Here is a 17,991-nt window from a genome sequence, read left to right as displayed (position 1 = left end):
GCCACCCAGGCCCCCCCCAGCGGTCATTTCTATTGTTTCTTTTGCATTCTGAGAGCCGCTGACCCTACAGATAGGCCACCTGTTCCCAATGGGTATTTTTTTTTTTTCACAACGATATTTAGGAGGATTAGCCCTTTGCAGTCAGTTATAGGGAAAAGGCTAAGGGCCAATTAATTTTTAGGGAAACATAAGATAATAGTTCTCACCTGTTAAACTCTCACTCAGTGGAAGAGAATAGATGCTTTGAAATGGGCCACTTCATTATCACAACAGCTCTAGGAATATTTCCACCCCACTTTACATCTGGGGAAACCGAGCTACAGAGCGTTCAAGTGAGGTTTTCATGATCAAACAACAAGGTGGAAGCAGAATCCAGATGCAGGGCACAGTCCTGTAGCCCATGGGATAAATTCCTGCCAGAGGTTCCTCTTGGGAAATTCTGAATCTTCCCTTCTGCCACACTTCCTGGAGATCATTCTTCCCTGGTTGCGTCCCACCTGCACTGGCTGCCCCATCTCTGTGCCCCTGACAGGTTCCACTACTCCTTCTCAGCCTTAAATGTCAAAGGTTCTCTGAAGCTTTAGGACATCTTCTCATTCCACTCTCACGTGAGACAGAAGGACTTTCAGTACCATGCCTCGATTTCCAAATATGCAAGACACATTGCCATTTAATGTCTCCAGGATGTGCATTGTTGGAGAGTCCAGACTCGCCCCTGCATCTCCAGTGGGAAGTCTGCTGTCCCCTCTTCCTGACTTTCCTCCTTCAGGCTCCTGGTCACAGATCCCCTTGGCCTCTAGCACTGTGAAGAGGTAGAGTCAGACTATTCTAGAGTGATTGCTTTCCCCCTCCCTCTGCTGGTAAAGCTGGCAGATTTCCCTCTGCTCTTCACAGGGGCAGCCTAGCAGAGATTCCGAAGGTACAACTCACAAACCTGTGGGCTCCACTGACTAGGGAGGACTGGACGTTGTAACTGCTTGGTGGAAGCACACAGAGCCTTGAGCCAGGCTTCTGCAACAGCTCAAGTTCCTATCACTGCCTTCTCCTGGCGAGTGTGATTGTCTGTGCGCTCCTTTTTCTCCCGGTACAAGTGCTGAGACTGGCCCTGGCACCTCAGCTGTGAGTGGATCTAAGAAGAGTTGTTGCTTTCTGTCTTCTTGCATTTGGGGGTTGTTGGTTTTGTTCTTGTTGCTGCAGCTGTGGAGTCATGAAAACTGTTCCAACTGGTTCAGTGTTGATCCAGAAACCAGAGGATCCTGCAATACGTGAACACATGAACAACTTCAGGCTAGCTCTGTCCTGTGGATGGAGGCCCTTAGGGATAGTCCTGTCACAGACACATTTAACCACAATGCTGAGTAACTTCACATGTTGTATTGCTGAGGCAGAAAGAGGAGTCCTTAGAAAGATGGATCTCATGGGCATATGACTTAGTGTTGTAGGTCAAGAATATCATTTCCAGTGGAGCATAACAAATAGCATGGAGGACAAGGGGAGATGGAGAGGAGAAGGGAGTTGAGGGAAATTGGAAGGGGAGGTGAACCATGAGAGACTATGGACTCTGAAAAACGATCTGAGAATTTTGAAGGGGTGGGGGGTGGGAGGTTGGGGGCACCAGGTGGTGGGTATTGTAGAGGGCACGGATTGCATGGAGCACTGGGTGTGGTGCAAAAATAATGAATACTGTTATGCTGAAAAAATAAAAAATTAAAATTTAAAAAAAAAAAGAATATCATTTCCAGATCCCTTTCCTGCTTTCTTCCTTTTTATCATTTCCCTTTCCTTATGTCTTCATTTGAATAGGAAGAGATGGGTCACCTCATTTAGACTCAGACTCCTCCCAGGCAGTCACTCTGTTTCTTCTCTCTCAGATGGAGATGGATTTGCTGGAAACACATCTTCAATGCCAGGCCAGACCCCTCAAACCCAGGGGAGACTCCCCCACTCACATCACAGGTACCACACAGGTGTCCGGAGCTCTGGCTGCCACTGGGGCCCTGGGCGGAGTTTGCCCAGCAGGGTCAGGTTCAGGCTGCAAATGGCGGCACCTGGTGAGGAAGAGGGTGAAGGCCAGCTGGAGCATCTCATGGGGGACATAGGTGGCCTGGTCATCCTGGAACTGTCGGCCATGCATAATGTCCCTGAGGAGCTGTCCCTGGGTCAGGGAAGGAAAGGATGCTCCTTCTTGTGTCAGAACCAGCAGGTCCTCCTGTGAAGCTGCCCGGGGCCAGGAGGCAGCTCACAGACCAGAGCTGAGAGGCTGCCATGGGGAACCAGCAGGATCCCCGCAGAGGGGCTGGGCGCTGCACCTGAGGACTTCTGTTGCCCTGGAGAAACAGTGGGGGGCGCCCTGGCCCCCAATTCATCTTTAGTTCTTTCTATTCATGAGTCTTCAATAGAACAGGGTAGTTCTCATTTGCAGAATGTTTTCATACCCTTTTCATGCCTTTTCATTTTTATTTGCTTTTCTTTATATATGTTTTACATGGATTAGAAGACATTTGAAGACATCACTCATTACAATTATTTTTTCATTTTTTCATGGAAGCTTAATTAGCCCAAAGAAGGTAAATCTCCCAGATTATGTTCTATCTATAGTCACTAGCTTCTGTTCTGTTCCTCGCCTTTCGTCTGTCGCCAGTATGGTTTCTGGTGAGTAATTCAGTCAAAACAGCTGGTCCCCATGGTCACAACCCTTCTACTTCCCGGCTTCATGGACCCTTTCCATGCACCCTCTGCTATGATGCAATTCCTTGAAGCCTTTTTTGGCTTTGAAATAGACTCTTAACCAATATTTGCTCTTATGCTACTGCCTTAGGGCCATTCCACCTTTGTTTGCAGTGTGGCTCTTTTCTCCCATAACCAGGGGAGGTTTGAGGCACCATTTCTCATTCTCCGCTCTCTTCCCAGGCAACCACTTCCCTCCCTGGGCTTTACGTGAAGGGAATGGCCTGTAAATGGCAGGACCAAGGATGCCTTTTGTTTGCTTTGTTTTGTTTTCTTAAAGATTTTATTGATTTATATGACACAGAGAGAGAGACAGCAAGCACAAGCAGGGGGAGTGTGAGAGGGAGAAGCAGACTCCCAGCTGAACAGGGAGCTTGACACAGGGCTTGATCCCAGGACCCCAGCATCATGACCTGAGCCTAAGGCAGACATTTAACCAACTGAGACACTCAGGTGCCCCTGAACGATCCGTTTTGTAAAGAATCTTGGCACTTGGGTGTCTACCGTGTGATGTGGAACGTATCTGGTGCTTTTCATTTTTTTTCCTGACATGTCTGCTTCCTTTTCTACTTACAGAATTCATATTTTCCCCTATTCTCACTCTTCCCTTTAACATAACTGACATTATTTCACTACAATTATTCTTCCATGGTTAGTTTTTCTACAAAATCCAAGATACAACACAGCATTGGACTTGTGAAGTCTGCATTTCCCATGACGCCAGCATGCAAAGGGACTTCCAGGAAGTCGAGGCGATTACTTCTCATGTAAAAATGAAATAACGAGTGAGAGAGTGGTACAGTCCGTTCTTTCATCATGGTGTAATCACACATGTTTCCTGCTTCAATAAGAAACAAACGCAAGAAGTTTTCTAAAGAAACATTTAATGAACAGAAAATAAAGAATTTAATATACGTAAAACATATACAATTCTCTTAACCACAAAGGGTATGTACAACTAATATAATACAATAAAAAAACTTAAATCTTATAAATAGTGAAATAAATAAATATCTAAATAGGCAGATCAGCATGGTCATCTGAAAGCAACAGGTGCTTGTAACGTTGACTTCAAGTTGCCTAATACTCCTGAATACATGTGACAAACTGATTCAGTTCATGTCATGATTCAGCAGAAATGATGTTCTTGACACTACAGACACATGGGAGTGTGATAGTATTCTTCAGAGAGAATCATTTCCATATTGAAATGGGTGTCACTTCCTGCTCCTCGATCTCTTATGCAAGGCTGTTGATGCATACAAGGGTTTCATGATCTCTGCTCGGACCATCTCCCAGGCACAAGGGCTGTATTGCTTCTCTCGCAGATAGAGGGAGATTCTCTGGAAGTAGTTCCTCAAGATGGAGTCCCCATTCACAAGGGGCATCAATCCTACCCCCGCTCCTGCAGGGGACAGGCTTTCAGGCGGCCCAGCTGCTCAGAAAGTCCCGAGCACAATTCCTCCAGGAGGGCGGTGTTCCAGGGAGCAGGAGATGCCTCCGTGCAGAAGAGGTGGAAGATCTTCTGGTTCATCACATGGACGACAGAGAGGGCTTGAGCCTTCTGCAGCCCCTTGCCGTCAAACACCTGCTGGGGGAAGCCAAAGTCGTTTGTGTACTTGTCACAGGAGCTAGCAGACAGTGTCCTCATGTGTCGCAGGAGCATCAAGGCCCTCCAGTGCATCAGGCCGTAGTCCAGAGGCAGGTCACATCCCAGAGAACCAAGGGAGTGGCAGCTGAGCACCACCAGGGCCACCAAGAAGAAGCTGGGCAGGGCCATGGGGTATCCTGCAGATGCTGTTGGCGTGGCTGGGGTTGGCACGTCTGGGACCCGTGGCTCTAGCTTCTCTGAACATCTCTTGTGCATGTGGCTTAAGTAGGGGACATAGGAGTTTTCAATTTCTGAATGTTTCCCTCACTTTCTACTTCTCTTTTGCTCTCCTTTCTACACTTTATACTTTAGTTTGGAACATGGGCTTTTCAACCATGTATTATTTTCTTTAAGTATTATCCTTGCCTCCAGAATCTTTTGGATGTTTTTTAATTGCAACTTCCAAGAAAACGTAGTAGCAGGGAGACACAGTGTATATCGTTTTATATTGTATATTTGTCTGTGCTTTAAGATCAAAAAAGTGTAATGTTTATCCAATTCAGGGTCCAGAATGACAACATATTTTAAGTTAATAGTTATATTTTAAAGCTATTGATGCTTAAGTATGTTAAGTAAATTTGATGAGTGACTTACAATTTCTTTACATGTATACAGTGTTGTACATGGAGTACATATGCAAATTAAGTATTTCTAAAAGGACATAATGGTTTCAGTGTACCTGAACATTTCTAATCAATCCAGTTTGCTAAATGCAACTGAAAAGTGGTATTATTTATTTAACATGGGTTTTCAGTGTATGGAATTTGAATGTTACCTCATATGACAAAATCATTTTTTAAGGTTTTTATTTATTTATTTGACAGAGACATAGATACAGAGAGAGCACAAGTAGACAGAGCAACAGGCAGACAGTGAGGGAGAAGCAGGCTCCCAAGAAGCAGGGAGCCTGATGCAAGGCTCCATCCCAGCACCCTGGGATCATGGCCTGAGCTGAAAGCGGCCACCCAACTGACTGAGCCACCCAGGCACCATGACAACATCATCTTTATCTTCCCCTGCTACTACGTACTCTGGAAGGTATTGTCAAAATGCTTTTTCTGTTTAACACTAGATAACTACTGAGGTGTTGAATGAGTGGGTAGAGCGAACTCATAAAATTTAATGTATTTGTGTTTTAATTTCCAAAGCCTGCATCACAACAGGCCTCAGACATCAGCAATGGCCGCAAGACACCACTGGCAGCTCACCAGTAAGAAAGATCACTTGTCCAGGTAAGACTCTGAGAACCAGGAAATGATGGAGAGAACCTCCTCCAATCCTAAGGGATTCCTGTTATTCTGAGATTTGTCACACTGACCTTGCAGACACTTTGTGTCTTCCAAGAATTCTGTGCCATTGCTTCTTATGTAATATCCAAGAAAACCCAATGAATGACAATGAATACCTAGGTTTTGTTAGAGCGCTCCAAGGCATTACAAGTGCCCTCAGCAGGAAGCCTGGTTCCCTTCTGGGAAGAGGAGGTGTCCAGGTTCTAATTCCAGATGACTGGATTTTCCCAGCAGCACCTCACTGACAAGGTAGTTATCACCTCTACTAAGCTCTTTCCTCTGGAGTGACTGAGTGTCCTCCACCTGGGCTCTCCTGGGCTCACTCCTGAGGACAGGCTCACCATGACCTGAGGACTCAAGATTCCCCTACTGTGCGGGGGCTGGTTTCCTTGTTAGCAAAGCACTTAATGCCCCTAGTTCCTTGCCCTTGCCCCTGGAATGTTTATGTCCGGGACCCTCTCAGTGCTCACCTCCTCCTCTCCTGACCAGGTATCAAACATGTCAACAGCCCCCAGATGCTGAGCGTGAACATTTGTTTTCTACAAGGAGAGGAAAGACCGATTATAATCCTTTCACCTTCCATAAGGGTATACATTTATTGTGCCATCACAGTTCCTAATTTTCTTTTTTTTTCATTGTTTTAAAGTAAGCTCTAACCACATTTTTTTTAAGTAAGCCAACATGGGGCTTGAACCCAAAGCCTGACATCAAGCCCTGAATTTAGAGTAAGAATCAGATCCTCAACCAGTTGAGCCACCCAGGATCCCCCATGGTTCAAATTTTCCTGAAACTAGGGAACACTTGTTACATCCAAAATTTCTGAGCTGAGCACAGGGAATTCATTGACTAGGTCTCTCTGGAGAAACTTCCAGCACAGAAACTGAAGACTTTCACTGGTTCATTCAGACTGTTTGTTTCCAAGAGGCAGCTTCATCTGGCCATCTCTCTGGTGCTCAGAATTCAGGGGTGAGGCCCAGGCTATGGTGTCAGGGACAAACCACCTTGTTGCGTTTCCTATTCACGATGTTGCATTTTCAACATAAGTCACAACAACAAAGAGTATTTGAATAACTTAATATTTCCACATGCTTTACTGACCATACTCTGACTTGCTGGTCCTGATCATGTTCTACATCATCGTGAGGATCACACAGAGGGAAGGAAGAGAAGGGCCAAGGGGCTGCCCCAGGTTTCTCTTTCATTTTTATGACATCAGTTATTCTGTTTCTCTTGTCACCTTTCCTCAAAAGCAAAACATGGCAGCTGTGTGTGGGGAGGGGGGAAGACAACTGTTCTGTCTGAACGTGACCAAAGTGAAAGAGTGGCCTGTCCGCTGAGAAAATGGCAGAGTGTACGTCAGCCAAATTTGATGCAGAAACACTGGGGACGAGCAGCTCTGGCAGACGGGGGGAATGAAGGTTGTCCTGAGTTATTGCAAGTCAGGAATGTGTCTGCCTCGGCCAGAGGATCCCACAAGACCAACTCTTGGTTCCCCACGAGGCCCTCAGCTCTACAAGAGGAGCCACCTCATTTTCCTTTCCTTTAATCCACATGTACTCGGTTCTGAGGAGAGATGAGAGGAGTCGCACCAACCAGCTCACAAGACACTGGCAACCAGGACTCAGCTGCTCACCCTCTCTGGAAGGAGACAGGATTCTCGCCCTGCCTGAGAGCTCTGCCTATCTGATAAGTCCACTCAGGCCCGGAAAAGGTTGCCTGAGAAATCCAATATGAAGACAAAGGGAACTGAAAGATCCTACATGATTCTGTTCTGCACCTGGATTAGAAGAATGATGAGGATCTTTTAAGATGATACCAGTAAAGCTGATTGTAGTCTAATCCTTCCAGAGATCCTTGAAACCATTACGTCTGTCTTCTCAGTAACCCCATTTAGATTCTGCTTATTTCTGCAGCTGTTTGGAGAGAAACAGAAACCCAGTGGGAGAATTATTCTGATGGTACCAAAGATCCAGGTGGAACACAAAGGCGCTGTGAGATAATGGCTTGTGTGGCAGCAGCAGATTTTAAAAGGGGTGAAGGTTAGAAATGGTCAGAGGATTTGAAACCCAGGAGAGGCCATGGCATGAAATCAGTCAGGTGGAAAGAGTGAGGGATCAAGGATTCTATCTCGCTCTTTAGATGCCAAAGGCTTGTTGCTGTGGTTGTGTATGGCCACAGGGGGTGTGGGAGGAGTCTACTGCATGGCTGATTTGAAATTCCAAGGTCAAGTTCACAGGATCATTTTAATTTTTTTAAATATTTTATTTATTTATCTGACAGAGAGAGAGAGAGATCACAAGTAGGCAGAGAGGAAGGCAGAGAGAGAGGGAAAGCAGTCTCCCCGCTGAGCAGAGAGCCCGATGTGGGGCTCGATCCCAGTACCCTGGGATCATGACTTGAGCTGAAGGCAGAGGCTTTAACCCACTGAGCCACCCAGGCACCCCAGGGTGCCTTTTATTTTATTTTATTACTTTTTTAAATTTTTTTATAAACATATAATGTATTTTTTTCCCCCAGGAGTACAGGTCTGTGAATCGCCATGTTTACACACTTCACAGCAGTCACCATAGCACATACCCTCCCCAATGTCCATAACCCCAACCCCTCTCCCGACCCCCCTCCCCCCAGCAATCCTCAGTTTGTTTTCTGAGATTAAGAGTTACTTATGTTTTTTCTCCATCCCGATCCCATCTTGTTTCATTTATTCTTTTCCTACCCCCAACTCCCCCACGTTGCATCTCCACTTCCTCATATCAGGGAGATCATATGATAGTTGTCTTTCTCGGATTGACTTATTTTGCTCAGCATAATACCCTCTAGTTCCATCCATGTTGTCGCAAATGGCAAGATTTCATTTCTTTTGATGGCTGCATAGTATTCCATTGTATGTATATACTACATCTTCTTTATCCATTCATCTGTTGATGGACATCTAGGTTCTTTCCATTGTTTGGCTATTGTGAACATTGCTGCTATAAACATTCGGGTGCACGTGCCCCTTCGGATCACTACGTTTCTATCTTTAGGGTAAATACCCAGCAGTGCAATTGCTGGGTCATAGGGTAGCTCTATTTTCAACCTTTTGAGGAACCTCCATGCTGTTTTCCAGCCTGCTTGCACCAGCTTGCATTCTCACCAACAGTGCAGGAGGTTTCCCCTTTCTCCTCATCCTCGCCAGCATCTGTCATTTCCTGACTTGTTAATTTTACCCATTCTCACTGGTGTGAGGTGGTATCTCATTGTAGTTTTGATTTGTATTTCCCTGATGCCGAGTGATGTGGAGCACTTTTTCATGTGTCTGTTGGCCATCTGCATGTCTTCTTTGCAGAAATGTCTGTTCATGTCCTCTGCCCATTTCTTGATTGGATTATTTGTTCTTTGGGTGTTCAGTTTGCAAAGCTCTTTATAGATTTTGGATACTAGCCCTTTATGTGATATGTCATTTGCAAATATCTTCTCCCATCCCGTCAGTTGTCTTTTGGTTTTGTTAACTGTTTCCTTTGCTGTGCAAAGGCTTTTAATCTTGATGAAATCCCAATAGTTCCTGTTTGCTCTTGCTTCTCTTGCCTTTGGCAATGTTCCCACGAAGAAGTTGCTGCAGCTGAGGTCGAAGAGGTTGCTGCCTGTGTTCTCCTCAAGGATTTTGATGGATTCCTTTCTCACATTGAGGTCCTTCATCCATTTTGAGTTTATTTTCGTGTGTGGTGTAAGGGAAAGATCCAATTTCATTTTTCTGCATGTGGCTGTCCAATTTTCCCCACACCATTTGTTGAAGAGGCTGTCTTTTTTCCATTGGACATTCTTTCCCGCTTTGTCGAAGATTAGTTGACCATAGAGTTGAGGGTCTATCTGGGCTCTCTATTCTGTTCCATTGATCTGTGTGTCTGTTTCTGGGCCAGTACCATACTGCTTGATGACGACAGCTTAGTAATAGAGTTTGAAGTCTGGAATTGTGATGCCACCAGCTTTGGCTTTCTTTTTCAATATTCCTTTGGCCTTTCGAGGTCTTTTCTGGTTCCATATAAATTTTAGGATTATTTGTTCCATTTCTTTGAAATAAATGGGTGGGCTTTTGATAGGGATTTCATTAAATGTGTAGATTGCTTTAGGTAGCATAGACATTTTCACAATATCTGTTCTTCCAATCCAGGAGCATGAACATTTTTCATTTCTTTGTGTCTTCCTCAATTTCCTTCATGAGTACTTTCTAGTTTTCTGTGTATGAATTCTTTGCCTCTTTGGTTAGGTTTTTCCCTAGGTATCTTATGGTTTTCGGTGCAAATGTAAATGAGATTGACTCCTTAATTTCTCTTTCTTCTGTCTTATTGTTGATTTAGAGAAATGCAACTGATTTCTGTGCATTGATTTTATATCCTGACACTTTACTGAATTCCTGCACAAGATCTAGCAGTTTTGGAGTGGAGCCTTTTGGGTTTTCCACATATCATATCACATCATCTGCAAAGAGTGATAGTTTGACTTCTTCTTTGCCAATTTGGTTGCCTTTAATTTCTTTTTGTTGTCTGATTGCTGGGCTAGGACTTCTAGTACTATGTTCAATAGCATTGGTGGAAATGCACATCCCTATCGTGTTCCTGACTTTGGCAGAAAAGCATTCAGTTTTTCTCCATTGAGAATGATATTTCCAGTGGGATTTTCTTTTTTTTTTTTTTAAAGATTTTTTATTTATTTATTTGACAGACAGAGATCACAAGTAGGCAGAGAGGCAGGCAGAGAGAGAGGAAGGGAAGCAGGCTCCCTGCTGAGCAGAGAGCCCGATGTGGGACTCGATTCCAGGACCCTGAGATCATGACCTGAGCCGAAGGCAGCGGCTTAACCCACTGAGCCACCCAGGCGCCCCTCCAGTGGGATTTTCATAGATGGCTTTGATAATATTGAGGTATGTGCCCTCTCTCCCTACACTTTGAAGAGTTTTGATCAGGAAAGGATACTGTACTTTGTCCATAGCTTTTTCAGCATCTATTGAGAGTATCATATGGTTCTTGTTCTTTCTTTTATTGATGTATTGTATCACATTGATTGATTTGCGCATGTTGAACCAACCTTGCAGCCCTGGAATAAGTCCCATTTGGTCGTGGTCAATCATCCTTTTAATGTACTGTTGGATTCTATTAGCTAGTATTTTGGTGAGAATTTTCACATCTGTGTTCATCAAGCATATTGGTCTGTAATTCTCTTTTTTGATAGGCTCCTTGTCTGGTGTTGGGATCAAGGTGATGCTGGCCTCATAAAATGACTTTGGAAGTTTTCCTTCCATTTCCATTTTTTGGAACAGTTTCAGGAGCATAGGAATTAATTCTTCTTTAAATGTTTCTAGAATTCCCCTGGGAAGCCGTCTGGCCCTGGGCTTTTGTTTGTTTAGAGATTTTTGATGACTGTTTCAATCTCCATACTGGTTATGGGCACGTTCAGGTTTTCTATTTCTTCCTGGTTCAGTTGCGGTAGTTTATACATCTCTAGGGATGCATCCCTTTCTTCCAGGTTGTCAAATTGTTGGCATAGAGGTGTTCATAATATGTTCTTATAATTATTTATTTTTTTGGTGTTGGTTTGGTGTCATGGTTTTATTTATTTGGGTTCTTTCTCTTTTCTTTTTAATAAGTCTGCCCAGGGGTTTATTAATCTTATTAATTCTTTCAGAGAACCAGCTCCTAGTTCTGTTGATTTGTTCTATTATTTTTGTTTGTTTGTTTGTTTCTATTTCATTGATTTCTGCTCTGATCTTTATGATTTCTCTTCTCCTGCTTGGTTTAGGCTTTCTTTGTTGTTCTTTCTCTAGCTCCTTTAGGTGTAGGATTAGGTTGTGTATTTGAGAACTTTCTTGTTTCTTGAGAAGGTTTCTACCTCTATATATTTTCTGCTCAGGACTGGCTTTGCTGTGTCCCACAGATTTTGAAGCATTGTGTTTGCATTATCATCTGTTTCCATGAATTTTTTCAATTCTTCTTTAATTTCCTGGTTGACCCATTCACTCTTTAGAAGGATGCTCTTTGGTGTCCAGGTATTTGGGTTCTTTCCAAATGTCATCTTGTGATGGAGTACTAGCTTCAGAGCATTGTGGTGTGAAAGTATGCAGGGAAGGATCCCAATCTTTTGATACTGGTGGAGACCTGATTTATGACCCAGGATGCGATCTATTCTGGAGAATGTTCCAGGTGCACTGGAGAAGAATGTGTATTCTGTTGCTTTGGGATGGAATGTTCTGAATCTATCTGTTATGTCCCTCTGTCCAGTGTGTCACTCAAGGCCTTTATTTCCTTGTGGATCTTTTGCTTGGATGATCTGTCCATTTCAGTTAGGGGGGTGTTATGTCCCGTACTATTACTGTATTCTTGTCGCTGTGTTTCTTTGATTTTGTTATTAATTGGTTTATATAGTTGGCTGCTCCCATCTTAGGGTCATAGATATTTAAAATTGTTAAATCTTCTTGCTGCACAGACCCTTTGAGTATGATATAGTGTCCTTCCTCATCTCTTTTTATAGTCTTTGGCTTAAAGTCTAATTGATCTGATAAAAGTATTGCCACCCCAGCCTTCTTCTGATGTCCATTAGCATGGTAAATGTTTTCCACCCCCTCACTTTAAATCTGGAGGTGTCTTTGGGTCTCAAATGAGTTTCTTGTGGGCAGCATAGTGATGGGTTTTGTTTTATTATCCATTCTGATACCTGTGTCTTTTGATTGGGGCATTTAGCCCATTAGCATTGAGGGTTACTATTGAGAGATATGAGTTTAGTGCCATTGTATTGCCTATAAGGTGACTCTTACTGTATATTGTCTCTGTTCCTTTCTGATCTACTACTTTTGGGGTCTCTCTTCGCTTAGAGGACCCCTTTCAATATTTCCTGTAGAGGTGGTTTGGTGTTTGCAAATCTTTCAGGTTTTGTTTGTCCTGGAAGCTTTTTATCTCTCTTTCTATTTTCAATGATAGCCTAGCTAGATATAGTATTCTTGGCTGCATGTTCTTCTCCTTGAGTTCTCTGAATATATCACACCAGTTCTTTTTGGCCTGCCAGGTCTCTGTGGATAAGTCTGTTGCTAATCTAATACTTTTACCATTGTATGTTACAGACTTCTTTTCCCGGGCTGCTTTCAGGATTTTCTCTTTGTCGCTAAGACTTATAAATTTTACTATTGGCTGACGGGGTGTGGACCTATTCTTATTGATTTTGAGGGAAGTTCTCTGTGCGTCCAGGATTTTGATGCTTGTTCCCTTTGCCATCTTAGGGAAATTCTCCACAATAATTCTCTCCAATATACCTTCTGCTCCCCTCTCTCTTTCTTCTTCTTCTGGAGTCCCAATTATTCTAATGTTGTTTCGTCTTATGGTGTCACTTATCTCTCGAATTCTCCCCTCATGGTCCAGTAGTTGTTTTTCTCTCTTTTGCTCAGCTTCTTTATTCTCTGTCATTTGGTCTTCTGTATCACTAATTCTTTCTTCTGCCTCATTTATCCTAGCATTAAGAGCCTCCATTTTTTATTGCACCTCATTAATAGCTTTTTTTCTTTCAACTTGGTTAGATTTTAGTTCTTTCATTTTTCCAGAAAGGGCTTTTATCTCTCCAGAGAGTCTTTCTCTAATATCTTCCTTGCCTTTTTCGAGCCTGGCTAGAGCCTCAGAATCGTCATTCTGAACTCTAGATCTGACATATTACCAATGTCTGTATTGATTAGGTCCCTAGACTTTGCTATTGCCTTTTGTTCTTTTTTTTGTGATGAGTTTTTCCGCCTTGTCATTTTGTCCAGATAAGAATATATGAAGGAGCAACTAAAATACTAAAAGGGTGGCAAAGACCCCAAGAATATGCTCTTTAAGCAAATCAGAAGAGATCCCAAATCATGGGGGGGCAGGAAGGGGATAAAAAGAAGTTCAGAAAAAAAAATTTTTTAAAAGTAAACAAATAAAGAACAAATATAAAAAAGAAAAAAATATATATATTAGACTGGTGACTAGAATAGGGTCACCCACTTAATTTGGGGAATATTTTGTCTCTTAGAAGAAACTACCTCCCAAAATTTTAAAGAATGAAAAACATATATAAGGGTAAACAAAATGAAGGGATGGAATATTTTTATAAAGATGAAAAAAAAATTTTTTTAATTTCTAAAAAAGGAGTTGTTAAAGGAAGTTGGCTGGGAGAATAAAGAAAAAGAAAGGGGAGAGATTTTGCTCGGGCTGGAGACTAGAACAAGCCTGGAGCTAGATTTAGGGTATATTTTGATCTATTAGGAGAAGTTGTACCCCAAATTTCTTAGAAGAAAAAACCCTATGTGTATACACAAAATTAAGTTAGATACAATGAAGGATAAAATAGGACTATAAAAATGAAGGTTCATGGGGCGCCTGGGTGGCTCAGTGGGTTAAGCTGCTGCCTTCGGCTCAGGTCATGATCTCAGGGTCCTGGGATCGAGTCCCGCATCGGGTTCTCTGCTCGGCAGAGATCCTGCTTCCTTTTCTCTCTCACTGCCTGCCTCTCTGTCTACTTGAGATCTCTCTGTCAAATAAATAAATAAACAAAATCTTTAAAAAAAATGAAGGTTCAAAAAAGATTATTATTATTTTTTTATGAAATGTATTGTTAAGATAAAGTAGTTAAAAATGTGAAAAGAGGAAAGGGTAAAAGTTAAAAACAAATTTAGAAGAAGAAAAAAATAAAATTTAAAAAATTTTTAAATTAACTGCAAGACTAAAGAATGATGGGGAGAAAGCCATGAATTCCATGCTTTGCTTGCGCTTCCTCTGGAATTCTGCTGTTCTCCTTGGTAAGTGAACTTGGTCTTGGCTGGATTTCTTGTTGATCTTCTGGGGGAGGGGCCTGTTGTAGTGATTCTCAAGTGTCTTTGCCCCAGGTGGAATTGCACTGCCCTTACCAGAGGCCGGGCTAAGTAATCTGCTTGGGTTCCTCTTTGGAGCTTTGTTCCCTGAACGCTTTCAGTAGAGTTCCAGAGGACAGGAATGAAAATGGCGACCTCCCAGTCTCTGTCCCGGAGGAGGTGATAGTTTGCACGCCTCCCCCCGCCGTGTGCCCTCAGAGAAAAGCGCTCAATCACTCCCGCCTCCCTGGCCTCTGGCCGTGCTCCGATCTCAACCAGCCTGTGACCGGTTCAAGGTAACCCCGAGCTGAGAGTTCACTCCTCAGCTCTGTCTCTGTAGCCGGCTTCCCTGTTCTAATACCCGTGAGCTCTGTGACACTCAGACACCCCCGATCCTTCTGTGACCCTGCAGGACCTGGGGCCACACAGACCCCACGTGGGCTTCACCCCAGTTTAGGCTCTGGAGCGATGTCCCTCAGTGGAGCAGACTTTTAAAAGTCCTGATTTTGTACTTGGTTGCTCCGCCCCTTGCCGGGAGCCAGTCCCTCCCGCCTTGGTCTATCTTCCCGTCGCTTTGGATTCACTTCTCCACCGTCCTACCTTTCAGAAAGTGGTCGATTTTCTGTTTCTAGAATTGTTGCTCTTCTTCTCTTCGGTCTCCTGTTGGATTTGTAGGTGTTCTCAATGGATTGATAAGCTATCTAGCTGATCTCCTGCTACCAGATGTAGTCTCAGCCTGCTACTGTTCTGCCATCTTGATGTCTCCCAAGACTCCCAGGATCCCTTTTAAATACTCAAAAGACATTATATATTTTTCTGCCAATGAGAAAGATGTTTGGGGTGCCTGGGTGGCTCAGTGGGTTGAGCCGCTGCCTTCGGCTCAGGTCATGATCCCAGCGTCCTGGGATCGAGTCCCACATCGGGCTCCTTGCTCATCGGGGAGCCTGCTTCTCCCTCTACCTCTGCCTGCCATTCTGTCTGCCTGTGCTTGCTCTCTCTCCCTCTCTCTCTCTGACAAATAAATAAATAAAATTAAAAAAAAAAAAAAGAAAGATGTTTGTAGCTGGCACTGGGTAACCCTCTTCCTTCCAGCACATTGCAGGCTGCTGTCATATTGCAGTCATCCATGGTAGGGAAACTACCATGGGCCACATCTACATAGGAGAACTCTGTGCTCCTAGCATCCACTTGAACTGTCTCAGTCCAGGGAAGGACACAAAAGTTGACTCGATGTTGCCTTACAGTCCTACTGTTCCACCTCCTGAGGATAAGTCACTAATCCAGTGGACACTTTCCCATTTCTGTTCTCCTTCCAGATTCCCACACTGCTGCTGACTTTCAACAATTTCATGTTTCCAGACGTCAGCTGTGGTTATCTGAGCAAAGGAGTGTCCTGCTCCTGGTGTAAGGAGAACTTAGGCAGCACTCCAACACAGGCACAGTTGAGCTCCGCTATTCTTTGTACACATGTGGGCAGGGTTCCTGGAATTAGTGTGTTTCTTGTGGGACTGGATGTCTGGGGGCCTTGAGCTCCACAGCACAGCAATCAGTTGACAGGGGGGAGTGGAGAGAGCGCAAGCGCACACTCGGACTCCTAAAGCTGCCAAACCTTGGCTACTTGTGGCCAATAGTGCAGGGCGATGTCTCCCAGCCTGACCTTGGGCACCCAGCCCTGAACCCTGCCTCCTCTCCGTCTCCTGGCAGGTTGAGCAGAAATGCCTGGGATGGAAAGTTGGTGGGGGTCATGGTGCCTGGTGGCTCAGTCATTCAAGCATCTTCCTGGGGCTCAGTTCATGATCTCACAGTCCTAGGATCGAGCCCCACCTTGGGCTACCTGCTCAGTGGGGAGTCAGCTGCTCCTCAGACCTCCCCCCTCTCATGCTCTGCCTCTCTCAAATAAATAAACAAAATCTCTAAAATTTTTTTAAAAATTGGTTGGAGTGCTCACTCCCCTCAGGCCCCTGTATCTGGCCTTTGCTGCTTGGTTCTCTAATACTTTCCATTATTTAATAATCAATAACCCTGGGATTGAAAGTGACAGTGGCTATAGGGTTTTCAGGTTCAGGTTTTACTCTTTGTCATAGGCAGAGAAAGGAAACAGGTTTATGGCAGCATTAGAATCTCTGGATGTCCACAAGTAGGCTGTTTGTAGCTGGAAGGGACATCCTCACGAAGAGGTCCCATTTTGGTCAGGTCCCTTGTCCCACGTGGCCACCAGGGGGCGGTTTCCCTGGAGAGGAGCTTCACTAAGCCACCCTTCAACATGATCCTGCTTTCTGTTTCCTTTCAGGCACAGCTGCTGTTCCATCACATCAGATGGAAATCCGAGCAAAGCCTCTCTTGCAGGTGGTTCTGCAAAACCTAGAGATTTCATTGCATTTTTGTCTTCTACTTGCTTTCTTCTGCTGCTCCTTCGCTAAACCTTTAAGGTGAGATGACAGCAGAACAGAAAGCTGTTGTGTGAACAGGCTGAGAGGTCAAGAGAGTAAATGCCAAATGTGCTGTGGGGGCTTCTGCCTTGGCAGGAAGGTAACCATTAGACAGGGAAATGGGTTCTGGAATGCAGGGATGGAGGGCAGGGTGGGTGCCAGAAGGTTAAGGAAATAGCATGTTCTTCTGCATTTCCACCTGGATATTTATTTCTCAACACTCAGATGTTCGTAGAAGCCACCATCTCATCGCTGGTGATAAATAAAAACGTTTCTTGGCAATGGAGGATGAATGGGTCAGCCTTTTCTAGTATTCAAAACAGAATTCCAATTTGCGAGGCTGCTTCCTTTGAAAGTCAGGTACTTAAGTTTAGGACACACTGTTCCCAAGAATTTTGTAGGAGGAGACAAACAATATTCCCATATATATAGCTGTCAGAATTAAAATAAGATGACTGCTACCATATTTATGCCATTCCCTACAGAAGATGCATTACTAGGTGCCTTTCAGTGCATGAGTTCAGTGAATATTCACGCTCTTCTGTCATAACTGTTAAATCTGTTGGTCCTCCTGAATTATGCACAACTCACTATTGCTCTATGGATTTCCATGATTCAGGTATTTTCAGCTGATTTGACCAATGATTTCCCATTCCTCTACATATTAGGAGAGCGAATGCCTGACCCCGCTTCCTACGCTTTTTTTTGAAGGAAGTCTGTCAGTCTTTATGTGCAAGAGAATCTCGTGATGTAGATATCCACCAAATATTGTGGTATTCCGAACATGAGGAAACACCAGCAGTGAGCAACAGAGAAGAACTTACCATATCAAACTCTCTAGAAAAAGCAATGTGTTATTATGCAGCTTTAGTAAACAGGGTCACAGGGAGGGGCTAAGGAACCTAATTAATGATGCCAAATAATTCCAGGAAACATGATTTTCTCCGTAGTAATAGATAATTTTGATGAAGGATTGAATGAGTTATCTGCCAAGTGAATTCTTAAAGCCTAGTAGCTCACTGATATGCAAGGTAATAAGAACCAAGACAGGATAAACCACCA

The 17,991-nt window shown here is 43.8% G+C and overlaps 1 protein-coding gene and 1 pseudogene across 1 annotated transcript in view; both read right to left on the bottom strand.

Moving 5' to 3' along the window:
• Window positions 1-17,991, bottom strand: part of LOC125083069 (interferon alpha-1/2-like) — a 234,628-nt gene that overhangs the window by 143,006 nt on the left and 73,631 nt on the right. The window lies entirely within an intron of this gene.
• On the bottom strand, window positions 3,945-4,543 carry LOC125083085 (interferon alpha-1/2-like; annotated as a pseudogene).

The sequence above is a fragment of the Lutra lutra genome, chromosome 13 (assembly GCF_902655055.1).
Source record: "Lutra lutra chromosome 13, mLutLut1.2, whole genome shotgun sequence".
Classification (NCBI taxonomy): Eukaryota; Metazoa; Chordata; class Mammalia; order Carnivora; family Mustelidae; genus Lutra; species Lutra lutra.
The sequence above is the reverse complement of the archived record's forward strand: the minus strand, read 5'-3'. Positions and strand labels throughout refer to the sequence as shown.